Source organism: Charadrius vociferus, unplaced genomic scaffold (assembly GCF_000708025.1).
Source record: "Charadrius vociferus isolate BGI_N301 unplaced genomic scaffold, ASM70802v2 scaffold1578, whole genome shotgun sequence".
Classification (NCBI taxonomy): Eukaryota; Metazoa; Chordata; class Aves; order Charadriiformes; family Charadriidae; genus Charadrius; species Charadrius vociferus.
The window spans coordinates 377,118-391,901 of NW_009649704.1; the positions used below are offsets into that span (position 1 = coordinate 377,118).

Here is a 14,784-nt window from a genome sequence, read left to right on the forward strand (position 1 = left end):
TCTTTCCAGATCTTCCCCAGGAATTTCATTTAAATGTGGAATTGATGATATTCAGTAAAATTGCCTTAAGGAGTGCATTGTGTTAAAATTCACATGAGACAGTGTGTGTCCCACTTGGTTTAGGTCATTTATAAAATTCACTTTGAATCGAGGCCGTTAATCTGAACTCAGTGGAATGTTTGCTCGTGTCCCTGAATTACCTACATAATTCATCAAAATAGGCCAGCTCTGGTCAGAGAAATCCGGGGACTGGAGTGCTGGAATGAGCACAGGTCGGTGCCGGTGCGGGGGCACAACCATGGATCCCGTCCCTCTCCTCCCCAGCGCTGAGCGGTGGCGTTGGCTTTTGTGCGCTGCCGCTTCCGTGGGGCCTCTGTGGGCAAATAGGCTATAATAAAGTCGCTTTATTACTGCAACTTCCTCTGTACTAGAGGTTTTTCAGATAGAACAGTAGTTGTTAAGAACAAATCATCTGTGGACAGCAGAGCCCAGCAAAGCCCGACTTTGGATGTGCTTATGTCAAAGACAGTGTTTGTGCAAAGCTTTTCCTGTGGCCGCTCATCTTCTCTCCGGGGTCTAATGGCGAAACCTTTTCCTCAGTGGCATATTGAGCATCTGCCCTCTGCTACACAGCGTGGGGTTTTTTTTTTTTTAGAAACTTCCAGGAGGTTAATGATTCGGAGCCCCCGGCCGCTGGGAAACGTGTCTGGGGGTTTGGCAGTGGCACCAGGAGCAGTTTGGTCCTCGCACAGCTCTGGTTTCTTTGGACAGCCAACGTCCAAGGGTTGTGCTCCATCCTGGCTTGAGCTGAGGAGTTTGCGTTATTGGCTAAGTCTGATTAAAGACCAAACTTGTTGGTGTTGGCTAAATACAGGTAGCATCACCCTTCAGAGCAGACCCTTGAACTCAGGGCTGTGCGCTTGCTCGGCCTGGAGGAGACAGTGAAGCTCCACTGGTCTCATCATGGGCTCTCCTCCTGCTTTGGTGTGCAGAGCCAGCGAGTTCACAGCCATCTGCAGCGAATCCCTCCGATCTGGAGGAATGTTCCGCTGGGAAAGCAAGAAAAGTCTTCCCTGCGCTCCACCTTGTGTTGGTTAAATAAGATTGCTGAGTACCAGGAAACTTGGCCATCCGTACGTGTCCCACCCTGCGGTATCCTGCTGCACCGGGGTGGTTGCACAAGCAGGCTTTTGGCTGTGCAGTTATGTGGACGATGAGTTCTAAGCCTGAAGGTCATATTAATTTAATAAAATGTGTTATAAATATTATTTTATTCAAATGTCAGTGGTTGGAATTATCCACTCATGCAATGGAAGTGTTACCTGAGGAGTATAATAAGGGCCTGAAACAGACCCACAGCCCATGTAGAGAGTTAATTTGTGTAAAACATGTCAATCAGAAACTGTTAATACATTTAAGATAAGAAATTTGAAATACAGATTAAAAAAAAAATATCGGGGGGGGGGGAATGTGGTATGTGCTGCTAATAATGAGCAGTTTCAGTATCTTCCAGCTCCCGGTTTGATGTCCTGCAAGCGGTGTATCCATTGGAGGTGGCAGCTTGATGTTCCTCCTGCGTGGCGGCTGCTCTGCCGTGTGCTGTATCTCGCTGTCCACAGCTCGCCGTTCTCCTTCGGCTACGGAAAACATTTTACGCTTGTCTTAGTGCTTCTGGAGTTGACTGCAGCTAGGAATGGATGCAAGGCTGTTGCTACCCCCCTTCCGCTGCTGTCATATATGATAAGTCAGGAACATCACAATAAAGTAGAAAAAGAGTTATCTGATACGAGTTTATAGGGAGCTATAACTTAAAAATGACTGCCCCTTCCTGATAGCACAGCGAGTACACTGAGTTTGCTGTGTGTTTTGCTGAGGGAAACTCAAGTGCAGAATAGGAAGGACACTCTGTGCCTCAGTGAGCTTCCAGTCTTTATTTCACTTGACAGCATTTACCAAAAGGCTCTGCTCTATCTCCGTTCGCAAACCTGACTGTTTATTTCAGGATAAACTTCCTTCTGGGCCCCAGGACATGGAAGCTTTCATGCCCGTATGTCCCTGACGGACAGTTCTTGCCTTCCCCGCTGCTGTTGGCATCCACACGCTGTCCTGGCAGCGCCGGTGGCTCAACGGCATGAAGGGCTTTGGGGGAGAGGGGGTGTGGATGTGTGTGAAGGGGCACTGACGGTGGGTGGTGTAGCTTGGAAAAAAACAGAAAATGTAATTAGAGCATTTTCGAACAAGAAGCTAATCTCATCCTTGGTAAGATGGATGGTCGCACTCAAAGAGTTGCGGTCAACGGCTCGACGTCCAAGTGGAGTCCAGTGATGAGAGACGTTCCTCGGGGGTTGGTGCTGGGACCCGTGCTGTTCAACATCTTTGTCGGAGACATAGGCAGTGGAATGGAGTGCACCCTCAGCAAGTTTGCCGATGATACCAAGCTGTTTGGTGAGGCAGACACGCTGGAGGGGAGGGATGCCATCCAGAGAGACCTGGACAGGCTGGAGGGGTGGGCCCAAGCCAACCTCATGAAGTTCAACAAGGCCAAGTGCAAGGTCCTACATCTGGGTTGGGGCAATCCCAAGCACAAATCCAGGCTGGGCAGGAAATGGATCAGGAGCAGCCTGGAGGAGAAGGACCTGGGCGTGCTGATTGACAAGAAGCTTGACATGAGCCAACAATGTGCGATCGCAGCCCAGAAGGCCAACCGTGTCCTGGGCTGCATCAGAAATGTGGCCAGCAGGTCAAGGGAGGGGATTCTGCCCCTCTACTCCGCTCTCGTGAGACCCCACCTGGAGTACTGCATCCAGCTCTGGAGCCCTCAACACAGGAAAGGCATGGACCTGTTGGAGTGGTTCTGGAGGAGGACCATAAAGATGTTCCGAGGGCTGGAGCCCCTCTGCTGGGAGGACAGGCTGGGAGAGTTGGGGGGGTTCAGCCTGGAGAAGAAAAGGCTCCGGGGAGACCTTACTGTGGCTTTCCAGACCCTAAAGGGGCTCCAGGAGAGCTGGGGAGGGACTTTTTACAAGGGCATGGAGTGATAGGACGAGGAGGAAAGGTTCAAACTGGAAAAGAGGAGGTTTAGATGAGATATTAAGAAGAAATTCTGGACTGTGAGGGCGGTGATCCCCTGGGGCAGGTTGCCCCGAGAAGCTGTGGCTGCCCCCTCCCTGGAGGTGTTCAAGGCCAGGTTGGACGGGGCTTGGAGCAACCTGGGCTGGTGGGAGGTGTCCCTGCCCAGGGCAGGGGGTGGCACTGGATGATCTTCAAGGTCCCTTCCAACCTCAACAATTCTATGATTCTACGGAGATGTTGAAGTTGTTTGCGTTCTTGTTTGTCATCTCTAGGCAAGACATCGATTGAATGGTTTTGCTGTTTGGTAATGGTGCTTGGCTGGAGAGCGGCTGGGGCACAGGCAGCGCCGTTCTTGCAGGAGGAACTCCTTTGGGCGTCACTCCAGTTGTGAATACCGTTACTGCTGGTTTAAACCATATTCTTGCAAAATAGGTGGGATTTTTAAGCCATTAAAATAGCATTGTATTCCTTACCATCGAAGTCCAATTGTCGTGCCTGTAGTGACACTGAGGTGTTCTGTTAGCTCACTCTGCTCATCAGAAAGGGATAATTCGGTCTTTATTCCCTCAGTCCCGTGTTTCAGCATGGGCATTCAGCACATGAGTGTAGCTGGCATGTGAAGGGAGATTCTTGTGCCTCAAAGCCCTCTCAGTGCCCACTCCTCCGCGCTGCCCTCCCCTCGCGGGGCTGCCGAGATCATCTCTGGTGGGAGCGACTTTGCCTCCTTCCCACACGCATCTCCAAGGTCTCCTTACGTGCGTGTGCGTAAGAATTTGTGGAAGATACGGGAATTAACCCATTCAGACCAGTGCTGAGTGTCTGGTATGTCTCCTTTTGTAAGACAATGACTTTTTAGATCAGTCAGGAGGCTGCAAAATGTTTGTTTGGGGTGGTGGCATTTGTTTCATCGTTTGAATATACGTAAAGGCATCCTGAAATTGTTCATTAAAGTGGATTTTTGTCTGTTTTCCTAACTGGACCTGATCAAGGCCTCTGGCTGTTGTGAGGTACCTGCTTGGTGGTGGTACCGCGTCAGTGCCGTGGTTAGAAATGCGTCCAGAGACCACAGACATCTCAGGATGAAGACAAAATTTTGCCAGCAGTCCTGGCAGAAGGAAATCTTTGTTGTTCGGATTTCCAGTGACACGTAGAATCCATAAAGCTTGTGTGTAACACACAATAACGTTTCTCTAGTATTTAAGATTTCATTAAAAACAAACCAAACCAAAAAAACCTCACAGGCTTTGGCCGCTGAAACGAGTCGCTCATCTAAGACCTTACCTCTCTGCCTATTAGTTAATGAGTGTTGATTAAGGCATGAAATTGGTTCCAATTTGCCGTGGTAGGTGAAAATTTCATGCCGGAAGGAATAACATAAAAGGCAACACAGGAAAATTAACAAAAGTAGAAGACTCTACATGAATTGCAATTAATGTGAGGGTAAACCTATTGGCAGAGTGCTTCCAGCAGCGCTCAAAGTTACTGCCTCATCAGGAGCGGGCTTGGCAATATACAATAGCTGTTAATTTGAAATAACATTTTTTTTTACTATTTCTTTAAAAAACTGAAAGTGAAAACAGCCCCTTGACAGAAACTATCAAGACACACAAAAGCAGGAAGACGAGAAAAATGTCACTGCTCATAATGATGTTAATTATAAGGTAAATGAATGTTGACATTTGAGAGTTCAGCTGAAAAGATCAGACACGCGCTGAGGTGTAGAGGATCTGTGTAAGGAACGAAGAGAGAAGAAAAGTTGTGTAATGTCTGAAAGCTCACCGTTTATGTAAGAGCAGAAGAAAGTAAAAGGTTCAGCGCTGCCTTTCTTTGTTGGTTCTCATAATTATACAGCGTGAATCTAGAGATGCTTTTAAAAGCTTCATCTCTCGAAGTCTTTCTCAGACAGTCTGATTTGTGAGTGCGGAAAAAGGTCTCGACACGGTAATATTATCTGAAAAGTCACAAGGTAAATAGAAGCAATACATTACCTTTCAAAATCTGATGATATTTTGGTGGCTGTTTTGCATTTATTAGAGATACAGGTATTCTCAGTTGCATAAAGCTAAGGTCAAAGACTTAATTTTAATCAGAATAGCTCCCTTTTTAGCTGAGATGCACACATGGGTCCGTTTAGCAAGGTATTGGTGCATAAGCTATTTCTGCGGTGGTAAATACCGCTGCTTTTCCTCGGTTGTAGAAATCGGCAAAGCAAACGTGAGACGCATTCTTGCCACTTTTGCTGTTCCCTTCTCTTGTTAAGGTAAAGCACTTTCACCACAGTCGTTGAAAGTGTCGGTCCGCCATCATCGTGCTCTAATTCCAGAGTCTGGGAGATGTGATTTTTGGCTTTTGCCAGCCTGGAGCGAGGAGTGCTTACCCTCGGGGGCGCATGAGATGATGAGCTGGCGTGTCTGCCTTCAGCGGAGTGGAGGGTCATCGCAGGTCTTTTTCCAAAGAATAGCCTTTATTATTTTTTTTTCTTTCAGTCTCCTTTTTCCTGCCATGGAACTGGGAGATCCGTCTGGGCTCGTGGCACCGGGCAGACGTGCTGGTGAACCAGGGCTGATGGGGTCGGTGGGTTTCAGCCCAACGGTGTTGTGCTTGCAGCGCCCGTCGATGCTGCCATGTCCCACCTCCGCCTGTGTCGCGGGGAAATCGTCTCTCTTGAGGTGCCCTGTCCTTGACCTGCTGACTCTGTGCATGAGCCCAATTCTTGCATGCCCCGTGAAGGGGATGCTTTCAGCTCCCCCTCTTCTCCTTTTGCCCCTTTATTGCCCGGACCGCGGTCAGCAAAGGTGACGGGGAGGAGAACGCGCTCTTGTGTGCTGAATTGGCTCTCAAGATGCTGCTAAAAGATGCCAGATCTTCAGCTGCATGTCATAAACTATTTATTTTCTCTATAATTCACACTGTGTTGCCTTTTTTATTTCTGATCCTTTTTAATATGAGTAGTTACTCATGTTTTCCACTTTAATGCAATTATACTATACTTTGCCTTTTCTCCATTCCAGGTAGCTGACAAGCTTGTTCAGCCATTACATGGTATTAAATGAAGTAATTGCAATATTAAGTTCTTTCTTCCATGCCATAAAAAAATGCTATTAAAGAGTAACTGCATGATACCGCCTAGAGAATTGGGTTTTAGGCTGAAAGCTCTGTAGACACACTTTTATTGTTATTGCCCCCCCGGGGTGCCGAGGAGAAGGTAGCAAGGGCTCTCCTGATTTTTTTTGACCTCTGCATCTGTGCTCTGACCGCGGCTCAGCGCAGGACCGGCTTCACGGGATGGCCCGGCTGGTGTGAAATGGGCCGTGCTTTGTTGACTCCAGTGAGAATTAAACGTCTCCGGCCACGCTCCAATTCATCTCCCCCAAATAAGTGCATTTGGCTGATACCCAGGTGAAGGCATTATGAAGCTTTTTCTCCTTTTTACCCTGGGTTAATTCATGGGAAGATACTCATTTTACTACGTTCTCTGAATGGCATCACCAAGGACATCGTCTTGCCGGATCGCCTGTCCCTTGTTCTCTCTCTGGGTTGCCAACACAAAATCATTTTGCGGGGCGGCATGCTGAGGTGTGGGGCTCATCGCTTACTTTATCATCCTGATTTCGTGGCTGCCCGTGGTTCCCGGCGGGTCGCCCTGGGCTCTCACCGCCTCCGCTTTGTCACGGGCCTTTTACTGGTTTAACCTGGACTCGGCTTCTCTTCGGGTGCCGTACAGCGCGGATGGGCTGCGTTGGGGGAGGGACGACGGGCAGCCTCAAAGCCATCCTGGGGGGGAAAGGGACGTCGTGGAACTGATAAGCAGTTTATTTTAGAGGAATTAGTTGAAATGCTGTATGTAAATGCTGCAGAGCTGAAGTGCTGCGAATCCCCAGATAAGATGCTGGTGGGTAAGATAAAGGTTCAAGGAGTACTGATCTCAGGAATATTTCTCGACAGCAGCTGGGTTTGGATTGAACGTGCTGCCTGTTTTTCCTTGATAGTGAGATCACCTCCCTCTCGTGCCCGCTGTGGGTTGGATTTTATATTTTGGTAATACTCCTCAGCAGAACAGAGGAAATGCTGTAGCCGTCCCTGCCTTGATTCATGTTTTAATGCACTTATTATTTGTTGTTACCAGAGAGTTCCCCTTCATGGGAGAGTCCTCCCCGGGAACGAAGTGAAGGTGTGTAATTTAATCTTGTGGCTGTAAAAATCCATTCCCGGTTGTACGTGTTGATAATTTAACTACGATACAGTAAATATTAAGTGACTCAACTGCACTTTAATAGAGTCATCATAATGAAGGTTGATATATCTGAACAGGTAGAGGAAGTTGCTCAAACTTTGTACATCCTATGAACAATTGTAACATTTTTTTCCCCACTTATTGTCTTTTATTGATTCCTGCCCCCAACATTAACAAGATTTACTTTGTCTATAACAATCGCCTTCTCAGTAGTACTTTCCCCGGCGGTTGTCCAGAGCTGCATAAAATAATACAATTTTTGTTTCAAGAAAAGAAAAACTGACTGGAGAAGAAAGACCTGGAATAGATAGGTTTTGGAACAGGCGTAATGTTTAGGGAGAAGGAAAAAATCTCAGTGGTGAAGGGGGGATTTCTGGGGCAGAGCGAGGTTTCTGTAAGCGGAACATACCTTCGGGGCACTGGTCTCGTCATCAGCGGGGTTCAGGAGTACAGGTGAAGTCCTTGGGTGCTGGAAGGAGATCTGGGATTCTTGCTTTTAGAAAAAGAACAGAAATTATCACTTGGAAAAAAACCAACCCTGCCAATCTTTGATGTTTTCATCTGTCACGGTGATGTCTAGGTGCCTGTGAAATTACTGCCTTGGGGTACCTGCATGGGAGGGCGTGTTTGTACAACTGGTTGGCTAAAAATAGAGAATGAGGGTTTTAATATGTGGAAGAATTGCTGCCTTGAACGGCTGGCGGCGTGTGTTTTGTGTACGCAGCAGCTTGGAAATGTAGGCATCGGGTGAGCTGAATCTTTCAAGGCTTCCCCGATAACCAGTCCTGATCGCCCTGTGCCAAGCAGTGTGGCTCCAGGGAGATCGTGAGCTGCTCGGGTGACGTTTGGGGGTAACTCCTCTATACGTTTGGGCAAACCCCACTGGAAGGTGGCAACTGCACGTCTTTCTCTTGCCCCCCTCCAGCCTCCCCGTCATTGCTGGTCGGGCATCGGGGTTCTCTGCGTGACCTGTCTGTGCTGTAATCCAGGGAAACGGCACTGGGGTAAGCCCTGAGGGCTTTGTGCAGTGCGGCAGTAGTGGCCCGAGCCCTCACCACCTCCCAGCCCCAGTTCTCAGCCCACTGCCACTTGTGAAAAAGGAGCGTTTCTGTTAGCTGTGATTAATGTGAAATGCTGAGACGAGACTGTGGCCTTCCAGCTACCACTGGCTGTTGTCCCTGCGGTGTCGCAGGCGGGTCCCGGTCAGGAGAAGGTGCTGTAGACACTGGTGCTGGACAGTAAGTTGAAATTTCCAACATTGCAGATGGTGCAGTGTTGTGTTGCGCCTGGCGGGAGATGTTGGTGCTCTCTAAAGTCAGCCGCAGTAGCGTCCTAGTGCGAGGTCTATGCACACACCTTTTTTCCATCACTTCTCTGAGAACACTGGTTTCCCCATGGAATTACACTAAAGAGCTATGGGGCAGTGAGGTCTGTCCAGCATTAATAATTTTCAGTTATCATTCTGGATGATATAATTAATTTAGGCATAAGGCAACATTTAGTCAACCTTGACACGTGTCCTGTGAAACTCTTAACCATTCAGGAAGTTTTCCTGTACTGTGTGTTACAGGACTGTACTGGAAGAAGAGGCAAATGAGAAGTGAGGAGTGTGGAAGCGCGTTGGTGGAGAGGTTTGGCCTTTGCCTTCCCGCAGGGTGTCCTGCCTGCTCCCGGTGCTTAGTTGTGCTCAGGCAAATTTTCAGAAGGTTCCATTCGTGGTGTGTGCCTGTGTCTGTAACAGCTCTGACCCCCGAGTTGTGCAGAAGGTCCCTACGAAGCCGCGTTCTTTGTGCGAGTGTCCTACACCCAGCACGCCAAACAAGACCTCTCCTCTCCAGAGCTTCTTCCCTTGCGTGTAGGTTCTGTTAACCCTAACTCCGGGGACAGTCTGTACGTAAGAAATGCACCAAACAGTTTTTTGAGTCTTTTATGTCCTGATGCTGCAGGACTCTGGGAAGAAGAATGGCTTTTCCCCCAGACGGAGAGCAGCTGTTCCTGGCAGAGACTGCCGTGGGATTTGTGCCAATTAAATCTCTGTTACTCTCTCTGTCCAACTCTAGAACAGACAAAAGCAAACTCCATTGATATTAAGCCGACAGCATGAAACAGACTAAATTAACAAATCCTTCTCCCTCCTCCAAACTTTTGACTGAGCAAAGCATTTTATAAACATCAGATGCTTTTCACAGGACTGTTATACGGCGTACTGTATATTCCGTACATTAAATGACTTCAAAAATGTATTGGTTTGCTTCTGCTGCACAGTTTGCCATAATCCATTCGTGTGACCTTGGCAAATTCCCTTCCTACTTCTCTTGTTTTGTCTGTGGAAGATGCAAGTTCTCTGGGAACACGGCAGGTTGTGTTGCTGCGAGTGCTGCTGCCTGTCACCGTGGGGCCCATCCTGACGGACTGGCTGCATCGTAATAGGAACTGTTTGCATCGTGGAGATTTTTATGGTAATTTTGCAATGTTTTCTTAAACGCAGCTGATTCAACAAGTAAAATGACTTCTGCAAACACTAAATTTTCAAGGGCTGAGATTGGTTTACAATGCTGTGGTTTGCATGATAAAATGATACCAACAACAGTCTAGTCATGGGTGTTCCCTGAAGTCCATCAAGACCATATTTCTTCAGAACGTGCTCATGGCTTTGAGTACTTGGGGTGATCAACACTGTGCCGGTAACATGCAGGCCTTTCTTCCTCTTGATTAAGCTAATACCCTTATGTCTTTGGCAGGAGTGATGCTGTAGAAAAACTTTGATCTTTCTTAAGAAGAAGGTGTTGCACGTGAAGAGTGTAGGTTGGCAGGTCCTGAGAACAAATGCCCCTTTATCTGTAGAGGTGGTGTGCGGAGAGTGGAAATAGGTGGAATCGGCAGGTGCCCAGTGGAGACCCATGTGTGGGGGTTTCTGAAGGACGACCTGGTTCCAGGGCTCACTGAGTCCTTTCTTTCTGCGGCTGGAGCCCATCAGGTGGTGAGGTGTGGTCTCCTGTCTAAGGAGGCGGTGAGCATCACTGATAGCTTGATTAACCTAACTAAACAGCTCACTGGCTGAAGATGGGAGTACAGTGGCAGGTGGATTTTAAAATGAGTTTGTTTGTCTTTTTTGAAAGCTTTCACCAAGGGAATCTCTGAGGTAGTTACTACTGAGCTACTGGATGTGCTGACGTGTTAAGATAGACACAGGAGTCCTCACTTTGCTGACGAGAATGTGCCACTTGATCCTCAGAAACAATAATTTATTTACTTGAATCGAATGCTAGGAATTCTCTGAACAACACACTATTTTGTTACACCAGCGCCTTGAAAATGGATTTTTTTTTTAAATAATTCACCAAAAAGGATAGGGACAGGCTTGTCTTATGCTCTTCTGCTCCAATTACTCAGTTGCTTGCTAAGTAAATAGACATGATATTGCAAGCACCTTTTCAAAATGTCTCTCTTGACAGGAAGAGCTGAAGCCGTTAACGTTGGCTTGGGAAGGAAAGAGCTAGTGAGCAAAGGGGCAAAACAAGTCTTATTTCTTCCATCGTTTCATTGACTGACTATTGCTGACGGGTCTTCCTTGTCTCTGCTGCTGGATTACAATAAAGCTCAAGCATTAGCTTAGCAGTGGACGCAATCTCAAACCTCCCGGTGAGGTTTCAGCAGGTAACTCCTTTTCTTTCTAAAGGGGCAGAGAGGACAACGTGGAATTCAGTGCAAAAATGAGAGTCTGACTTAACAATGCGATGCTTTAGCTGGTAGCTGGCACCTCTCACGGGGCTTTGATATCCTGGCAAAATAAGTATTTATTACTTTGCAGGTCTCGCATTAAATAGTGTGGTGTAAAATGACAATGTCAAACCAAGTTAAGGATCTGCTTCATTATGAGAGATTTCCCTGCGATAACCCCATATATTATACTGCTGTAGTCACCGTGGAAATTACCGGGGGGACCACTCTGCACAAACGACTGCTTCTTCAACATCATCATTACTGAATCAGTACTCCCTCATAACAATTCCTCTCAGTGATTCCACAGATAATCTTTTTTGTTGCCTGTCTTTTATTTATTAGCATAACCAAGCAACAACGGTGCTGCCCCTCTGAAGAGAAGGAAGGAGGTCCGCGAAGGTTTTGCTTTTGGCGAGGACGGGATTGATGTAGTTGCCGGAGGAGGGAGGAGGATGCCGAGCGAGCTGGGCTGAGGGATGCCGCCGTGCCCGACGGTGTCTGGAGTTGAGCTGGGTCACAGATGGTCGGGAAGCGCGGATGCAGTTGGTGGCACTGGTGGATTGTGAGGAGCTCCTGAAATGTTCCGCATTAATGTGCTGAATGGGTCTATTCTCCAACCTGTGTCTCTGGGTAAACACAGTGCTGGACCTAGAAGAAATTTGGGACGGAAATCTTTTATATAGTATATAAGATACAGGAAACGTGAGAACAAATAAATTGGTGTGTGGATGTATGACTTTTCCTGAACGAGGCCTTCCCCCAGGCACGTCTAGACTTGTGAGCAGATTGTGCGTGAGAGAAGAGCACCAGATGAGGGTGCGGGGCCCCAGGCTGTGGGCCATCGGCCTGTGGTGTCACCTTGGCCGCTTCCCCTTTCGGTGCCGCAGATAATTATATACTGACCTCTTCTGTGTAAAGCAGAGAGATTTACGGACGGGCTGTCTGTGGAAGATGCAGTGCTCCCAGGCCGTTTTTCTGGGAACTGTGCCTAGCTTTTGTTTAATTTTTGCCCAGTCCCCAGCACCTTGATCCGAGGGTAGCAGTGTCAGAAATTAATAAGGTAAACATGTTCGCAGTTGGAAACAATCCTTATCTGTATCTTTTTTTCTCCTCCATTCTGCTCCTTTTGAATTTGATCCAGTGTTTGACTTAACACTGGATTTCCTGCCTTTTATAGCTCTCGCTCAGAGCTTTAATAATATTTGATCTCTCTCTCTCTCTTTTTCTGAAGTTTTAATATACAGGACATGGATATTTCAGTTTTATGAATCTTCAGGGAGGCCTCATTTACAGAGTCTGCTTGAATGACCTTGGAGAGTAATTTAATTTTTTTTCTCCTGCTGCCCCTGCAGCCTCCTTGCAGGCATAAAACATTAATGGTTTATACTGGAGACAGAGGCGTTTTCACTTTTAATAGGAAGGTGCAAGAGGGGTTCCCATAAGACAAAGGGGGACTTAGTGGACCGCGCTGCCTTCAGTGCGCGGGTGATGCTGATGCAGTATCCGCAGTGTCGCGTGGATGTAGTCGCGCTCACGCATCGCCGCTGCTGTTGGCCGTGGCTCTCGCCGCAACTGTGGACTGCTCTTGTTGCAGTCGTGTGGATAGAGCATTGCGTGTACTTCTCCTCACAATGGTACGCTGCTGCTGAAATATTTTTTCATTAGATTTTCAAATTAAATGACGCCGTATTTTTGCAGAGAGCTTGTGGCTGCAAAGCTGAGTCCTGGCGGCGTAAGCCAGAGCCTCGGCTGCTGCGAGAGCATCTCCTCGTGGGTCCCAGGGGCGTACGGAGCGGAGCATGGAATGCAGAGCACATCTGCCCCTGGGGTGGGTAACTTGTTCTCGTGTTCAGGGGTGGCTTATGATACGGCGTTTGGCTAAGATGAGGTTTTATTTCTATTAAATACTAAGCAGATAAGCCCTTGATTTGAAGACAATTAAATGGTTTGCTCGGGGGACTTGGGACGGTCCAGGCGTGTCCTCTGCCAACTCTGTCCATCTCCCCAGTACTGGAGTTTTCACCGCGATGGGAGTGGGAGACGGGGGGATCGCAGAGCCCGGTGCCCATGCTGGTGTCCAGAGGAAGATGCAGTGGGTGCGGTGGAGGAAGATGGAGATTATCGCTTCTTTTCTAGCTCAAGTGCTTTTAAATTGGCTGCAGCGTGGAATATCTTTATCCCTTCCAGACTTAAGACAGAAAATAACACAAAACCATCACACCGCACAGTCCTCTCTGGATGTTCTCTTCCTGCCTTACGTATGCAGCAAAACAAGCACATCTTTTTTCCATCTTTTACAGCAAAGTTGCTCTTGCGCATCTGTTAGATGAGATGCCAGAACAACCCCCTCTCGTGACATGCCTGCCCTGCACTCTGTGTTGAAGAGGATAAGACTGAGCTCTGAAATATTGGTTACTGCTGAGGGAGCTGCTTTCACTTGACCTCCTTGTACTGCCTAATTTCAAGGACATTGTTATTCTGATTTTTTTTTGCTAGTACTCAGAGGAAGGTACTTTCAGGTAGTTTCCTATCTGGGCACGGGTGCTTGCAAGTGTCAGATACAGAGTTAATTATTTCTAAAGCTTAAGTTTTGGCAGCTTAAGTTTAGCACAGTAGTAATTTTTGTGATTGAGTAAGCTATTCCAGGAGGCTAATGTCTAAGGACAAACCTTCAGTGCTGCTGTTAGAACGGAGGTGGCAGAGTTTGGGTTGTGTGCACTGCGGTGCTCATTGCGAGGAGGAAGTTTAGGTCCCGACCGACCCTGTTGGGTGGTGCTGAAGGGGATTCTTGGGCAGGTTTCTTCCTCTCTTGCCCCCGTTCCTTCTGGCACAAGAGCGTGCTTAGGAAAGAGGGAGTGGAAGCAGCTTTTTTCCTTAATGGAAGGGGTTCCACATGTTCTTTCTGAATGAAAGGTTGAGCAAACGTGCCAGGGTTTGGTGGGAGGGATGCCGCAATATGTAGGTGGCATGAAGTCTACCTCATCCATTCACCAAAGGACCTTTCACGAAAAAAATTTAAATAAATAAATCAGAGCAACCTTTCCCCTTTATATCTAGAATCTGTCTGTATTCAGAAATCGGAGAGTTTAATTTAAAAAAAAGAAAAAAGAAATATCCTGATTTCCAGCAAACCTATTCAAGCTTTATGGACAGATTTTTCAGACATTGTTGTATTGTTTGCTAACGGGATATATATAATTTTCCAGCAGCTGTCGCATGTGGAGGGGAATGCCAGTTCTGAATAAGTATAAGATTGGAAATAAATTCCCAGAAAGGCAGCTAACAAGGTCTGGAAAAGAAAATTGCCATGGAGATGAATGTAAAAGATGATGAAGGCGGACGCAGTCACTATATAAACATGCGTGGCTGTACCACGGAGGGAGGGAAGCTCCTTTCTCTCGGTAGTAGTTGAGGGTTAGAACATGAAACTATTCCATACCTGTCACGGTAGTTTTGAAGCGATGGAGGAGGCTGCTACATGACCATGTTGAATGACTGTCAAAGAGATGTTGAGGAGAGAAAAGGGTTGTGCGCGACGTTGAAGGAGGCTGAGGATGCTGTCGCTGCTCTCTGGCCTCGGCGCATGGTGCGGGGTGTGAATGAGGGACAGGTTTTGGTCTGCTCTTCAGAACGATGAGATGCAGCTGATTGACATGATGGAGCAGACTCGAGCTCGTTCTTGGCCAGCTCTGCATGAGCAGTGATAAAACCTCATCTTTGTCTCCTGTAACACACACTTGCAAGATAAGTGTACA

General features: G+C 47.5%; 1 protein-coding gene across 1 annotated transcript in view; it reads left to right on the forward strand.

The window, feature by feature from the left end:
* CSMD2 (CUB and Sushi multiple domains 2) overlaps positions 1 to 14,784 on the forward strand; it is a 308,452-nt gene that overhangs the window by 107,078 nt on the left and 186,590 nt on the right.